This window comes from Ambystoma mexicanum, chromosome 6q (genome assembly GCF_040938575.1).
Source record: "Ambystoma mexicanum isolate Mex_15411 chromosome 6q, UKY_AmexF1_1, whole genome shotgun sequence".
Taxonomy (NCBI): Eukaryota; Metazoa; Chordata; class Amphibia; order Caudata; family Ambystomatidae; genus Ambystoma; species Ambystoma mexicanum.
In genome coordinates, this window is record NC_090937.1 from 404,233,061 (window position 1) to 404,246,913 (window position 13,853).

At 51.1% G+C, this 13,853-nt stretch overlaps 1 protein-coding gene across 2 annotated transcripts in view; it reads left to right on the forward strand.

Moving 5' to 3' along the window:
- The first annotated feature begins 508 nt into the window (after positions 1-508).
- LPAR1 (lysophosphatidic acid receptor 1) overlaps positions 509-13,853 on the forward strand; it is a 294,717-nt gene continuing 281,372 nt past the window's right edge. Inside the window, exon 1 of one of the 2 annotated variants that reach the window (XM_069630904.1) lies at positions 509-929. The gene's annotated coding sequence lies outside the window, so the exon portion shown is untranslated. The remainder of the gene's footprint in view (positions 930-13,853) is intronic. The other variant, XM_069630905.1, reaches the window with a different exon arrangement.

The window sequence follows — 13,853 nt, forward strand, 5'->3', positions numbered from 1 at the left end:
ATAAAGGTGCTTATGCATGCCTCAATCAGTTCTTGCGGAGTGTAAGCGTCTTGCGGACAGTAAGAGTGGGTTACCACAGCTATTCCATCAGTGCAAAGTCACCAAACAGCAGAAACAATATTGTGGTGAAAAGTAAGTATAACAGTTTGAAGCAGGGTCGTATTTGGGAGAAAAGAAGCTCGTCCCACCACGCATGACTGTTTAGCCCTCAGTTTGTGGAAGCTGCAAGGATGGATATACTTCGTCGGGAAAACACTGGCCTTTACTGAACTTTTCGACTGCAAACATAAAAAAAGGAAAACGAATCTGTAAGTTGAGAGCATAAAGCGGTGTTTGTTGACGGAAAAGCCAGCGAGAGAGAGACCATGCGACCGTATCGCATTGCGCTTTTACCGGCCGTACTCTCGAGCCGAAAATCACAAACGTTTCGTAGAGCGCAACAACTTTAGCCCCAAACGTGACTGCGCACGAGCAAAACTGCAGCCATGAGTGAGGTCGCCTTTATCGCAGCAAGGCAGAGAGTAAAGAATCTTGCGTACACGGGCGGGCTGCAGGGACAGGGGGCGGGCTGCTGAGGAGGGAGAGCGGCGCAGCAGGCTGAGTAATGCCAGAGCGCTGAGGCAGGCACACTCCAGCCCGGCGCCTGAGCACAAGCGCGCGCGCACGCGCCCACGGCCCAGAGCAGGCAGGCACTCCTTCCAGCTGCTGCTCCGCGGGAGGGAAGGGAAGCGCAGCCCTGCCACGCCCCCGCCGCCCAGCACTGCAGCCTCAGGCCGGCCTCGCCGCCTCTACCGCTCCCGCAGCCCTGACAGGAACAACGCCTGCCCTGTAGCCGGGACCTGCGCAGGGAGGAGGTGCCCGCGGGAAAGCGACCCATGCAGAGCGGAGCCGGCAGCAGGAGCCCGCTGCGGACCCCGAGTCTGGAGCAGGTAACGGACAACTCCTTGCTTTATTTTAACCCCCCAATACCACGCTTTTTGGTTCAACTTCTGGAGATGCCTTATTTTACAAACTTTTGTGTGGTGGAGGTGGGGCGAAGGTGTCTAATGCCCCCTCCTCTCCCCAACATCCAAGCAGACCATTACACCAACTAAAACGGCGGAGCCCTGTTCTTACCCGCAAAGGGGGGGGGGGGGGTGTCATTAAGTGGGACAGTGTGGTACCATTGACTTGTGGTGGGACTTAGAGTGAGGCGGTAGACGGGCGCATTTATATTTTGGTAAAAAAGCGGTCCCCTCTGCATTGGAAAGTTCCAGACACAAATAAACGAGGGCATCCGTGTTATTTCAATACGTACACACCATTTAATTCCCGTGGCTCCGGGTTGGCAACATCTGAGGGACGGTGATGATGTGGAAAGGCCTCGTAGGTTTTTTTTTCCTTCAAGGTGTATCGTTTTAGGCAGTTTAACTTCTCCCCTCCCCCCTGCGTATGTTCTTTCGCTGGGGTTGTTCCTTTACGCGTGTTTTCTCTCCCCCTGGACTTGCCATTGAGTGGTGTCAGTTTTCTCCTGACATCATCCCCCCGACTCATAATGCTTAATTGATGTCACATGAGAATGTTTGCAGTGTAAGTGAATTAACACATAACAGATGCGCATTTTCATTGCGCTTGATACTTGTAGGAACCAGCAAACCCCCCCCCCCTATAGCAGTTTAGCTAAACTCGGTGTCGAACAGAAGGTATTATTGACACGAGTGTGACCAGAAAGTCCATGGTCACTTCATAAATCGCCCACACCGCCTTCTATAATTTAGTATTTTGTAAAGATGTAGATTTCGTAAACACGTCTTCTCTTACTTTGCATGTATCTTTTCACGGTAGTTAAATATTGTCGGTAGTCTGTGGTGTACGCTTTACTGTGGGCGAAGCGCCTAAACGTTGTTGTGTTGTACACTTAGCACTGTACCCAGTATGAATTCCCATGATGTCCCGGGGAAAGTGAGAGGAGCTCGCCTGGTCTGTTTGCCCTTTGCATGATGGTGATTGTAGTTCTGCATGTATAAATTGCTGTCTTGTTTCTAGGATGTGTCCGGTGTCTGCAATAATCTTGTGCCTCATGCTATCGCCCTGCCTGGAAGGCCTAACCCCCCGGCCTTGGGCGAGATAGGGGGCTTCCCGCCAGTACTGGCAGCAAAACGTGGCTTCTTGCGTGCTGCGTGAAGCCGGCGAGCGCAGATGCGCGCCCTAGTGGCAGGCAGAGCCCCACGTTTGGGCAACGGGGAGCGTCTTTCTCGGGGCCGTCCCTACTGCGGAGCTTTCAGTGCTAGGGTAAAGGTCCATTCCTTGGTGCTGGCGCAGTCGAGGACTGATGTACCGACCTCAATGGCTGCTTATTAGTCCTTGGCGTTTACCAGGAGGGGTGTGTTCGCTGATAGGGAGGGTATATATTCTAGCGTTACTGGTTCTCGATATGATGGGTTATTTATAACGCGCTCAATACTCAGAGGTTTCTAAGCGCGGGATCGAACCTGTGTTGTCTGTGCCGTCTTGCTTCCAAGGCGAGCACGTTGCCGCTGAGCTATCCTCCCAAGGTCAGGGAACAGAGCAGGAACTCGGCATGCCTCTTCAATAGACCGGTTAATGCGTGTGGGGTTTTAGGCACCCGTCTTTTGCAAGCGGGTGCTATTTTTTTTTATAAACCTTTTATTTTTTTGAAAGCCTATAACGGGCGACGGAGAAGAGTGCTCTGTTGGTCTTGGTGACACTGATGCATGGCAAAGGGCGTGCCTGTTGCATGTATAACCTGTGCTGCTGTTAGTTTTTAAGTCTGGACAGTTTTTGTTCTGCCAATCCCGACCCAATGGGACTTTTTTGGGAAATGTAACACGCATGGAGCGGGGAACGCGCGGGCCACGCATGGCTTGCATTAAGCGCCTTCGCCTTTTGCACAGTCCACTTTGTGCCCGTCGCAAACCGCAGCCCGAAGCAAGGGACACGGGGGGAGGCGAAGAGGCGGTGAACTAGAGCTCGGTCCATCACCCGTCCTTCTGGGGCGGGGCCGTTTTCTTTTCCCAGGGAGACTCGAGAACCCCCGAAAGCTGCTTCTAATCATGCTCCCTGGATGCTGCGCCGGCCTCTGGTGGCCTGCCCTGCCCTTTGATGTCTGTGAAATCCAGGACAGACTTCCTGGCCGTCTTGCTTCCATCCCAGAGGAGCTTGTACCGCCAACGAGGCGGAGGGTGGTCGGGAAGCGGCCCCACCCCCTCCGCATTATCAGACACTTACCATACCTAGCCGTTCCTGCCACTGATCCCAGAGTACCCGAGGCTTCGGTTTAACTAAAAGTGAAGCTATTTGTTTATACCGCTGGCGAGGACCTCGAGCAGCGCCAGCTCTGGCTCTCCTGAGCAAAACACGCTTCGTTTGTTTTGCATATATTTGCTCCCGGTTTTGAACCTCAAATTAACATTTTTGAACTTACCAAACCGCTCTGCAGAAGGAAGGGAGCGTTGCCAGCTGCAGAAGCAGGGGAATGCAATCCGGTCGGAGGCGCACGCTTGCGCCCCCTGGGGGTGGGACTAGGCATCGTAACAGCAATATAATAATAATAATAGGTGGTAAGTGTGGGCAATAGTGGTTTGGGGCTGTGGTTAGAACATGTGGCTGACGGCAAGAAGCACGAGGTTTGTTTAAAAAGTAAGGAGAACACAGAGCTAGCCAGACACGTGCTTTTTTATGTTCTTCTTTCGCTGACAAAACATCCATGCAGTTGTGCAGCTTTGAGACATTTTGAATAAAGCCAGCCCTCATTTGGATGCGAGCGTTTGGGACGATGAGTATGGACCATTCCTCCAACAGAATGCATTGCACGCGATGATCTTTTGCTACACATCAGTGTTTTGACCATCCGCTGCAGAGATGTGTGTGACTGGCAGGCCACAGGTTGAAAGGTTAGCCTGGCAGACTCAGCCTTTCCTCCTTCCCGTGCCGATTAAAAAAGGACCCTTGGGTCACGCAATAACTCAATCCTGTTCTGAAATCCAAGACACCATTCGGTTGATGTTGTGTATGCAATTATGACCCGTTTCACTGGTACTCCTTTTATCAGGATTGGGAAGACTGGGCTAGGATTTGCATCTGCAGGGCACTGACGCTTGCAAAGCACAGTTAATAATCTAGACAATGCTGGAAATTGACAAATGCTCCCCCCCCTCTCTCCCAAACCCTCTGGGCAGCGGAGTACCGAGGTGGAGGGTGGGTAGAGGCTGATTGCAAGTGGTGGGGGCAGAAATAAGGGGCAGAGCAAGGTGTCAAATAATGTGAGTGTCCTGAATATAGGACACTTTATTTATATAGCGTGCAAGCAGCCCAAGGGCATTGAGGCGCTGTTACTTGCATGAGCTTAGTTACAGAGGTACAGGCGTGGTAGCAGTAATTGGCACATTACAGATGCATACAAACATAGTTATCATTACAGCTTATGTGATTGGTCATTACAGTTTAAGCAGTGGGTCCTATGATTAGTATTCATGCTGCTGCGAGGGACCTTACGAGAAGAGAATGGTTTTCATTGCTTTACAGAAAGCGAGGAGGGAGGCCTCACTTCGGATAGTGGGAGGTAAGGCACTCCAGTGAGTGGGTGTGAGGTATGGGAAGCTGGATCCGCCCGCTCTAGCTCTTTTTACTTATGGCACAAAGAGCATGTTGGTGTAGGGTGATCTGGTGGGTCTTGTACAGGCGACGGGGTGGATTCTTTGTGAGAGGTAGTCGGGAGCAGTGAGATGGATGCACTTGTCTGTCAGCGTCAGAGCTTTGAAAACAATTCTCTTCTTCTTTGGGAGCCAGTGGGCTAGTTTCCTGGCCTCCGAGATGTGGTCCCTTTTCCTTGGGCTGCACGAAGAGCACTACTCTGGATGACTTGTAGCCTCTCCCAAGTTTTTTTTTGATGTTACTAGAAAGAGGCCTTAAACCCAGCTGCATTTACCTACATATCTGCACATGCTTCCGAGACCATCCAAGTGAGCAGATGAAACCATATAATACATTATTGATGACAAGCAGCCTCGGACTGGCCTATAGGGCAACAGGTCAATGTTCGAACCAAGAACTCAAAATGTTGATGTGGGCCAGTTCTTTTTAGGCCCACGTGGGCCAGTTTGATGAGTTACTTCACTATGCGGCTAGTAGTTTTGACCAGTGTTTCTGAAATATTCTTTAAATAAAAATGCACCATTTGCATCCCATTTTATTTTAAAAAACTCCCCCTTGGGTATTTTTCAAACAGTCTGTCAGAAAAGGAACAAATTACCACATTTTCATTGGTGCCCGAGACAATTGTATACCCCAGTTCGACCCTGATCACAAGAAGTTAGGTCTTAGTTAAGTTACACCAAATGTTCGACATTGTGCATCAGGGAGTGCCTGGTTGCACCCTGGGACTTATAGTTGGTCACTTATATCCATTTGAAACCTTTTCTATAGCCATTCGGCCTTGTTATGCTCTATTATATGATGATAGGCTAAGCCATGCATTGCTACGTTGTCTCGTTGCACGACTTTGGGGCCCACAGTTTGTATTAGGATGCCCAGGGCCTCCCTTCTATATCTCAAAGACACTCTCACCATAGCGACCCTGCAGTGCCAATGGGATCCCTCTACTTGGTGTGTCACCCTCCCAAGTGTGTTGCCCCTTTAAGGGAATGTGTCCCGCCAATGTGTATTGCCCTTGTAACATGGGCCATGACCGTGTCATGGCCCAAGCTAATAAAAGGAGCCCCTGCAGGCATGTGTTTCAGAACGGCTGCAGATTCCCAAAGATGAATGGCTGGGTCCATCTCTCATTTAAGCCTGCAGTCGCACACTGTGTGAGCACTGGCCTGCAGGCATGATGCTGTGGGACGCTCGAGCCAGCAAGGTGGCAAGGTTCTGCACGGTCATGGTCTGCCCAGCCCCCACTTAAGACCGGGTGTTCCCCGGCAACCATCTGAGGCACTGGACCTCTATGATGCTGATGACCTCCAGCACCACTGGGGCCTGCTGGATGCCCATAGCAGGCCCCCATATAACAATGGCGACGAGGAAGAACCCCAGCGGGGTTCCCTGTACTGGGTGGAAGGAAGGAGGGGAGGATCTGTCCCACGCTGGGGGAGGCCGTTGGGATGGCGGGGGAGAGCATGCATGGAACCCTGCCTCTAGTGCTTAACTGGCCAATGCCATCTGAGAATAAGGTGCATGTGAATCGAGGGGAGAGTCAGCTTGCAGTCCCCCTGTGGCATCCGCTGCAAGGAGACAAGGAGAAGAACCGGGCGGCAGCTGTAACGCTGGTTGTCTCAACACCATTCACCCAAGAGGTGGGGAGGAAGGTCAGGCGTAATTACCATGTGCCCGTCCCCCGTCCTGCGACAAGGAAAGAATATGAAGCAGCCGCAAGAACAGAAGGACCTCCCTCCTGGGGGGAGAGTTGTGATGCCCTGGGGGAAGAAGAGGATGCGAGTGCCTGCCCCCCGCCCCACAAGTTGTGGTATTATCCTGCACTTCACTGCTCAAGTTCACAGTGTAAGCCTGGGCCATTCTGTGGAGAAGTGGGTAATGCCCTAGTACCGGCGCTCAGGAAAGAAGTCCCTGCTGGGTGATTGCTGTTCCCGGGATGCCTGATGGTGTAGTAAATGAAGTGGGGCGTGCCCTCACAAAGAAATTGGAGGTGGAAAGCCCTGCAAGGTCCCGGGCCGTATGGCAGTGAATCTTTGTGCTCCACGTCGGAGCATGCCCCCACAACGTGCAGTGTCAGCGGGCGGTTTTGCCGCCAAGCCCCAACGCAATCCCGGGTTTCTGCTCTGTGTCAGATCTCGGAGGAGCAAACAACACGTCAGTGCTTGCCAACGTTTCATGGTGCTGGCGGCCACGCCCTCTCCGATACTGGTCGCAGGTAGGTGACGCAAGTGCTGCCCATTACAAGGGAAGTGCTCCACATCAGAGCAGGAAGGAGATGAGGCCCCCAATAGAAGACAGGCCCCACAGGCGGTGACGGGAAGTGGAACATGCCGTGCTGCTATAATGCAACAGGAGGGTACATGGCCCTGTGCAGGTCCAGGGCCTGGCGGTGAAATAAAGCATTTGTGCAACAAGCCAGTAATCCTGGCTAAGGTGGTACCGAGTGGCTCTCAGTTGCACCAGTGCTAACAGCTCTTGCTTACAAGGAGGAGCAGGAAGAAGTGACCTGACTCCCCACCACCAACAAGAGAGGGTTGCAGCTCACTTGAGGGCTGGTTCGCCCTACTGATGGCAGGAACATAATCTTTGACTGGGGGAGGGAAATGTGTGGTTTCAAATATTCTGCCACCAGCGACGCCCTGGCCCAGTGACAACATGCCACATGTGTGCACCCTCTACTGCCAGCTACTCCTGACCTGGGGTGAGCTGAATAAAGAAGTGTCCCTAACACCCTGCCACCAACAACACCCTGCCCCCAGTGTTACCCTACCAGGGTGGGCACCCTCTGCTAATGGCAGCATTCCTGCCCAGGTGCCTACCCTGGGGGAGGGAACTTTGCAAGTGGCCTCATCACCCTGCCACTGGTGTGCGCACTGCCGGGCCTACCATCCATGGACTAGGCCGATGTGGCCCTGGGTGCGATTTCTGCCACCATGAGCAGGTGCATCACCTGGACTATCATCCTGCCTAGAAGAAAGGAGGTTAGGACTGGCCAGGACTGCTGCGGCCCCATCAGCAGCAGTAACTCCTGCCTGGGAGAGGAAGCAGAAGTGGCCCAGGCACCCTGTCACCTGTGTCCGGCCAACCAACATCTTGCAGCCCTCAAATCTACCACCCAGAAGAAGTGCTATGAGCAATTGAGGGTTGCAGCTCTGTACGGGTGCTAGTGAGCCCTCCTGTCCCACTACAGTGAAGAGACACTCCTGCCTGGGCGATCATAGCCAAGGAAAGGGGGAGGGAGTAACGTGCTGACTCCCCTGTCCTGTTGACATCATGTGGCACAGCCTAGATGGCCTGCTACCTGTGTTTTGCTGCCTGCCCCAACATCAAGGGACTAAGCAGACGTGGACCCTGGTGCCCCCAAGCGCGGCTTTACAGGCATTTGAACTGTAACATCAACTGATATGTACCTGTGGAAATGACCATCCTGAAAGGACACTGGAGCAAAGTTAACCGGTCTCCTGCAAGTGCTCGGAGAAGATGCAGTAAACATGTTTATATACTGTGAGCCTGTATGTCAATGATGTGCTTAAAATGGTCCCAGTTAGATGGATTTGAAGATGAGCTCCCGTAGTTTGTAGGCATGCTCTAAATGGTGCCAGCAGCTAGCAATGGCATCATTCAGTGGGGGAAGTTCCACTGGCCCCAGGTTAATAAAGGGTTTTGCAACATGTGGTCGAACTGCCAGCATTCAACTGGCAGTACGCCAATCGCGACACTCACCCGCTGGTTATGTTTAGAGTGTTTTGATATGTGTTGTATGTCCATAACAATGTGAGCCCCATGTGTGCAGCAGTGGCATATCCTCTTTGTTGTCGATCCTAGATTCTGAAGTAGCCCAAGTAATTTTGTTCTGTAATGGGGGGGAGGGAACCATTTGTTTCAGTGACATTTGTTTGTTATGAAATAGGAGGCGTGTGGTGTGTGACCTTCCCAAGTGTGGTGCCCCTTTAAGGGAATGTGTCCGGCCCATGTGTATTGCCCTTTTAACATGGGCTATGAAAAGGAGCCCCTGCAGGCACGTGCATCAGAACAGCTGCAGACTCCCAAAGAGGAATGATTGGGTCAATGTCTCATTTAGGGCTGCAGGCCCACAACGTGTGAGCACGGGCCTGCAGGCTATGAGCTCGAGCCTGCAAGGTGGCAAAGGTCTGCCTGGTCATGGTCCGCCCTGCCCCTGCTTAAGCCTGTGTTTTCCCCTGCAAACCCCTGAGGCACTGGGCCTCTAAGGTGCTGAGAACCCATAGCACCCCTGGGACCTGTTGGATGCCCATGGCAGGCCCGCATATTACACTGTAAATGCAGCTTGTTATACACAATTAACTAACGGCTAAAAAAAGCCAAACATACGCCACAGCCTTAACATGCTCGTAAGTATCAATGTTCAAATGTTCATGTGAATTTTGGCATTCAGTCCGGTCTTGGTGTCATAAACAAGTGTGCACCATTCGCTGGCAGCTTGCCACTAGTTTCCACAGGCATTGTTTGGCGGAGGACGCCACCCACTAGTGAGTTTGCCCTGCCTTCACGCAGTCTGTGTAGGTAGCTCCTTCCTTGCCATTTGGAGATAAACCCCCCCCCCCCCAACTAAGTTTTGGACTCATGGCGCCCCTGCTTGGATCTCTACTTAAACAAGGAGGTGGGAAAATAGGCGGGCGCAAATAAGATCCCGGGTGTTTAGGGCATGGCCGCGAGGCAAGACGTCGTGTGAACAACGCCCACTATTGTGGAAGGGGCGGGGGTGCTAATTCCGCCACATCAAAGGGAAACAATGCAGAGGAACTTAAATAAGCGGATAATTGCATCAGAAACGCCGAAAGTAAATTGGGACGGGGCTGCGAAAATGTCATAGCGCACTGGGACGGAACAGAGGTTAGAAAGTAAACTGGCAGGCGGTGTCAGACCCCTGCGCCTGTAGCGGGCTGGGGGATGTAGGCATCACGCGTGTCTTTCCTGACCGGGCATCAGTGAGTGTCCAATCAAATCACAGATTCTCTCAGCATTTGGGGGCGGGGTTTGCCTTTTGCACTATGAGCTTCATTTAGATGCTGTAACTGGCGTTCCATTGTTTCAATTGTGTACATGTCAATTTATCCCCTATTCAGAGGCGTGTCCAGTCCTTTAACCTTCATTCTGGGTCGTGCAGTCCTTCATTTTATAATATGAATTCCACAACCAACCATCCATCGCATAGTGCAGAGAAAATCAGGACTGACGATCAATTGAGGGAAGAAACGGGGCATATGTACATGGAAGGTGGGCCGTCTAGTTGGCAGGCTCGCGGGAGGGGGGGGGGCTTTACAGTTGCGTGAGCCAGCCAACAGTGACGCGGGGAGGCGCGAGGTGGCAGCCGCCGCGGGAGTGCCGAACACTGACCCCGGTAATTGCACGAGGTCAGATAACGCTAATTAGTTTACAGTGCCTTGAACACAATGCTGGCTGCTCCCGGAGCTCGGTCAGCGGCGGGCGTGGGGGGATTCTGGGATGAGCCCCGGGGTTACGGTAGCCTTTGGGTTCCTTATTGGAGCATGGCTGGCACGCCTCTGGTAATTGGTGTTTGTTTTCTATAGTGTTGAATGATTCATTCTCCAGGACAACGGTGTCCCCTTTCGGAAGTGAGGAGAAGCTTGATTTTAAGGGCCAGCGAAGCATTGTACTTTTTTATTTGCACGCATGTGGTTCATGTTTGGTGTAAACTGGTCCTAACCCAGATGCTTTGTACTGGAGTCGTCTCATTACCCTGCTCCCTTCAGCACCCTGGCCTAGCTTCGCCCCCCGCTCTACTTTTGCACCGACCAAACTCGTTCTTTTTTTTCTATCTTGTTACTATTGTTTGCGTCACCCTGTGCTGGCAGTTATCTCTGAGGCTTTCACATCCTTTCAGGGAGGGCGGCGTGTCCCCTGTCCTCGAATTCCCGCTAATCTCCTTTTATGGCCACTCCTTGTCCACGGGGATATGCCCGCCACTCCCATTCAGTCAGTTAAACCCGTGAGTTCTTTAAACAGTGCGGTGGCTCTGCACGCTTTATTGTCCAAGGTGGCATGTGGCAAGCGAGACACTGCCTTATTTCTGCCATCTATTGCGTACCAAAGTGTACTTTTCATTTACAGCAACAAAGCTAGCGAAAACATTGTCTCTGGCCTTGCTGAAGATGTGTGGGGGCACATTTCAACATGATGGTTGCGGCCCAGTCTTTTAAATTGGCCAGGGCAGAGCCCAGGCAGGCTCCGAAAACTGTGTATGAGACGGCCCTGCCGGGGCTCCCTAAAGTCCCCTGCCACCCCAGCCCACTAGAAGCCAAGACTTTTTTTTTCTAAAGCCTGAAGCTCTTGTGCTAGAAAAAAAAGTCTTGCTGAACCTGAGTAACCCGCCACCCCCTGCCAGACACCCCTTTCGTTTAAAATTCAGGGATCATCACCCTTGCGCCCCATCAATGCAAGTGGTGCCTGGTTTGGGGTCTGTGTCGCAATTAAGCGGCATCACTAACCTGATCTAAATGCTGCCTGTAGTCCATGGCCCTTTTGCAAAATCAAGCCAGGGCTCTTACGTGGCTCTAACGGGTGGCATTTGGGTGAGGCAAGTGTTGACTCTTAATTGAAGAGCTGCCTTTCTCGGGCCACGCCCCCACTAAGAACTCCAGCTCGATTTTTATTTTTTATTTATTTATTTTTTTAGGCCATTTTTTTAGGCCACTTAAAGGCTCAGGGGAGGGACCCTCTTGCTTAAAGTGGAAAACATTCTGTGGGGTGCATATGATATAACGCGCTTAATACCAAGAGGTTTCTAAGTGCGGACCCAAGGAGGATCAAACCTGTGGTGCTCCATGTCGTCTTGCTTCCAAGGTGAGCACGTTGCCCCTGAGCTATCCCCCCAAGACCATACATTGTAATGGCGACAATGAAATCGCAGTCTGGGATTATCAGCTGTCTAATATCACGAGAAGGCCAGCTAGTGGGGAGCTTGAACACTAAATGCCCACTAAAAAGCTATACATCCTTTGTCAGCAAGGGGCTGATGTGGAGGAACTGTTAAAAGGCAACGAGGTGATAACACTTCTGTATACCCTGAGAGAAGGGAGGGCTGTAAGGCCTCCAGCAAAATCAACTTGTAAGATGAGTGCTGCACATTTAAAGCAACAGAATGAAAGACATATAGACATTACTATATTGCTGTGGTGTTAAACTTGTGACTGGCAACATGGGTGGGATAGTGCGGGGTGGTGGTGTCTGAGGCTGCTTTCAAACTGAAAAACTTAAAAAGCCCTTCGTCCATCCCTGCAGTTGTCTCAAGAAATGAGTAACACAAATTAAAATTTGTTTCCACACAGACGGCACCATTTAAAGGCTGTAAGGAGGGGCATTTTTCAATGACCAGCATAGATCCGGAACGCACTACACATTAGAAGAAAAGATGTAAATTTTACTTTGGTGGCAAAATTGGTGGTCGGGGGAAGATGGGGTTGTTTTTTCTTATTTTCAGAAGCGCCCCCGGGGCCCTATCCGCTACTGCACATCACACAGGCTATTGACCCTTTTGTACCTTAAGGATCCCACACATAATGGGCCTTGGCAGGACCAGCATCACTTGCATAGAGGATGAGCAATATGGCCCATAACTACATAGATCGGCATCAGCAAAGCTCTTGGCAGTGCAAGCTTCCTTCTCGAATAGGAACAGCAATGGTTGTGGTAGTGCAAATGTTGCTAATTATTGGGCCACAGCACTGCAAGCTTTCCGAATGAGTCACAGCAGTGCAACATTCCCTAACATAGTACAGATCCACCAAGGATCTCAACAATATAATCTCCATCTACGTAGAACTGATTTAGCCACTGTCTCGGCAGTGTAAGATTCCCTTCCAGTGAGCAGGTACAACCTTGGGTCTCAGCAATGCAATCTTCCCTTCCAGTGAGCAGGTCCAACCTTGGGTCTCAGCAATGCAATCTTCCCTTCCAGTGAGCAGGCAGGTCCAACCCTGGGTCTCAGCAATGCAATCTTCCCTTCCAGTGAGCAGGTCCAACCTTGGGTCTCAGCAATGCAATCTTCCCTTCCAGTGAGCAGGTCCAACCCTAGGTCTCGGCAATGCAAGCTTCCTTTATAGCGGGCAGGACTAGCCTTTGGTCTCAGCAGTGCAAGCTTATAGTGATCAGGTCCATCCTTGTGTCTCAGCAATGCAAGCTTCCTTTATAGCGAGCAGGTCCAGCCATGGGTCTCAGCAATGCAAGGTTCCTTTACAGCGAGCAGGCCCAGCCTTGGGTCTCAGCAATGCAAGGTTCCTTTACAGCGAGCAGGCCCAGCCTTGGGTCTCAGCAATGCAAGCTTCCTTTATAGCGAGCAGGTCCAGCCATGGGTCTCAGCAATGCAAGGTTCCTTTTCAGCGAGCAGGCCCAGCCTTGGGTCTCAGCAATGCAAGCTGCCTTTACAGCAAACAGGTCCAGCATGGCCCTCAGCAGTGCTTCAGGAGTGTGAACTGTTACATACAACATATTTTAAGATGAGCCACGGGCAATGCAAGCTTGCCTCAAATACGGCAGAGGCAAGCATCGTCTTACACGAGGAGCAAGCCTGTGCTGCCAAGAATCTGGTACTGATGTTTGGCACACCTTGCTCTGAGACTGCAACAGGAACCCTTCCCTACAAACTGAACGTCCATTATGGGAGTGGCACATTTCTGTACATTTCACATAAGCACAATATATAGGGTGCATAAGTCCCTTTCACATGAGTAGCAAGATTTTAAACACTGATACAAAATTGGGCTGGCCTTTGTTTTTGTTTTACAAGTAAAATTAAAGAGCCATGTGGAAAGGGGACTACCTGTCATTACAAATGGATAAGCAGCATTTTAATTTACAAAACAAGGAGGAATCGCAGATCCCTGCCACATGGGAAACAGGATTTTTAAACATTTAAAAAAAACGGCTTGCACAGGTCTGTACAAATAAAAAGTTTTAAAAGTGAAAAAGTATCATGCTCCCAGAAAAATGTCAGGAAAACATGATGTGGGCATTGACAAAAAGCAATGCATATTATGTTTCACCTACAAAACTCCAATGACACTTGAAGAGCCACTTTGTCTTCATGAATAAAATGTCAGCCCAAGGCAGACCCTTTTGCTTACTGTGGGCAAAAATACATAAGGAAATCTCCCACTCCCAGCCTCGATGTCAAATCTCCCATCTAATGACCAACCCCAATA